This window comes from Oncorhynchus kisutch, linkage group LG19 (genome assembly GCF_002021735.2).
Source record: "Oncorhynchus kisutch isolate 150728-3 linkage group LG19, Okis_V2, whole genome shotgun sequence".
Lineage (NCBI taxonomy): Eukaryota > Metazoa > Chordata > Actinopteri > Salmoniformes > Salmonidae > Oncorhynchus > Oncorhynchus kisutch.
This window is the reverse complement of record NC_034192.2, coordinates 10,145,505-10,148,004: the sequence shown is the minus strand read 5'-3', so window position 1 is coordinate 10,148,004 and position 2,500 is coordinate 10,145,505. Positions and strand designations below refer to the sequence as shown.

The following is a 2,500-nucleotide window of genomic DNA, read 5'->3' as shown; positions in this document are numbered from 1 at the left end:
CACCAGACCAGGGACAGAGCCCTTTTTCTGTGTGTATGCATCTGTGTGTGTGTGTGTGTGTGTGTGTGTGTGTGTGTGTGTGCCTGTCATTCGTGTGTGTGTGTGTGTCCTTGTCATCCTTGTGTGTGTGTGTGTGTGTGTGTGAGTGCCTGTCATGAGTGTGTTTGTGTGTGTGTGTGTGTGTGCCTGTCATTCGTGTGTGTGTGTGTGTGTGCCTGTCATTCGTGTGTGTGTGTGCTTGTCATCCTTGTGTGTGTGTGTGTGAGTGCCTGTCATGAGTGTGTGTGTGTGTGTATGTGTGTGTGTGTGTGCCTGTCATCTGTGTGTGTGTGTGTGATAGTGTGTGTGTGCCTGTCATGAGTGTGTGTGCGCCTGTCATCCTTGTGTGTGCTTGTCATCCTTGTGTGTGTGTGTGTGTGTGTGAGTGCCTGTCATGTGTGTGTGTGTGTGTGTGTATGTGATAGTGTGTGTGTGTGTGTGTGTGTGTGTGCCTGTCATTCGTGTGTGTGTGTGCCTGTCATTCGTGTGTGTGTGTGCTTGTCATCCTTGTGTGTGTGTGTGTGTGTGCCTGTCATCTCTGTGTGTGTGTGTGTGATTGTGTGTGTGTGTGTGCCTGTCATCCTTTTGTGTCTGTCTGTCGTGAGTGAGTGTGTGAGTGTGTGTGTGTGCATCTGTGCTGAACAGACACAGGGAGACGGCGTGTTCAGATGTATTACAGAGGCTACTACAGCACTGCATCCGGGCCCAATCAGATGACCTTCTACAGTTTCACTGGTCTCCTGTTCTATTGTGTTTGTGTTCTGGGATTATTTATGTATTCCCCACTTGAGGAGAATAGCCTGGGAGATGATTGTGTTTCTGTAGACAGTGGAGGGGCCCCATAGAGGATGAGGGGGGGGGGGGGCAGGAACCACTCTCTGTAGTGAAGGAATGGGATGGGGCGGGGCAGACATTTGGTAGCAGACACAGGGAAGGGCTACCAAGAGATGAACACACACACACACATTGCATGATGCGACATGCGGCCTGCCTGTATTGGCCTCTACTCCACTGTAGCTGTGTGAGCAGCCCTTCACATTACATCACCCATCACACTGCAGGAACAGAAGTCCCTACGGCCCATTTGACCCAGAGGAGACCTGAGGTGTGACCTGAGGTGTGACCTGAGGTCTGAGGCAGACGCTGGAGACCGCTTTGCCCTGTCGCCCCTGAGAAGGAGTGTGCCAGCCAATCCAACACACACACTTCATCAACCATGAATGCTGCATGCTTACACTCTCTTATATTCACACACACACACACACACACACACACACACACACACACACACACACACACACACACACACACACACACACACACACACACACACACACACACACACATATATACACACAGATATATACACACAGACATATACACACACACACACGGCATAACTCGTTCCTTTTTGCTGGGTGTGGAAAGCAGAACTCAGACCTGTGTGTGTGTATGTGTGTGTGTATGTGTGTGTGTGTGTGTGTGTGTGTGTGTGACATAATTCTTTGCTCTGTACCTTAAACAAAGTGTAGTTGGTTTGAAGATCAGTATGAAGGTAGAGAGACGCTGTCATTGATCCAGAACTCCTGTACAGAACACTCACCCCGGGCCTTTTCCCCCACTGAGCTGATAAGGGGGGGGGGGGGCATGTGCAGGTTGCGCTCTCTCCCTTTGCTGCAAACAACACAGACGTGTGTGTGTTGTCTGTCTACGTTTCCATGGTGTGTAACTGATACCTGGTGTATATTGTCTAAGACAGACAATACACACACACACACACACACACACTCTGCATCACTATATGACGGTGACTCCTAGCTCCAACTCTACTCTTGAACAATCAACCAATCTCAATGTCTCTCCCCTCCACGCCCAAATGAACCCCCTCCCTCCGCTTCTTCATTCATTCCTCCTTGAAACCACGGTCACAGTTGTCATGACACATTAACATCCTGTTGTGTGGATGCGTGGCGACGTCTCGCCCATCAGGCCTTTGGGGAGTGTGAGAGGCCCAGGTCTGAGAATGCAACAATACCTGTCTCTGTGTGTGTGTGTGTGTGTTTGTTTGTTACATCTCATTCCTCTACACAGCGTGAAATCTGTCTTCAGCGCAGCTCAAATCCGTAATGTTTCTCAAGGTCGACATGTCTCTTTACATTCCGTGCTCGGGAATTCTGTCGGTGTGAGCGTCGCCGACTCCGAATCTCTTGCCCCCTTTCTCTCCCTGCTTTCCCTCTTGTCTCTCTTGTCTCTCTCGTCTCTCTCGTCTCTCTCGTCTCTCTCGTCTCTCTTGTCTCTCTTGTCTCTCTTGTCTCTCTCTCTCTCTCTCTCTCTCTCTCTCTCTCTCTCTCTCTCTCTCTCGCTGCCTCAGTGACTGTGGGATTTTTAGAATGCACCTCACAACATAGCACAGGCTTGCACACACATCGTGACGAGATAATGACACTCGTTTACAGTTGGT

At 50.0% G+C, this 2,500-nt stretch overlaps 1 protein-coding gene across 1 annotated transcript in view; it reads left to right on the top strand.

The window, feature by feature from the left end:
* The window catches only part of LOC109864585 (protein O-mannosyl-transferase TMTC1-like), a 101,282-nt gene that overhangs the window by 38,337 nt on the left and 60,445 nt on the right, over positions 1 to 2,500 (top strand). The gene's annotated exons all lie outside the window — the stretch shown is intronic.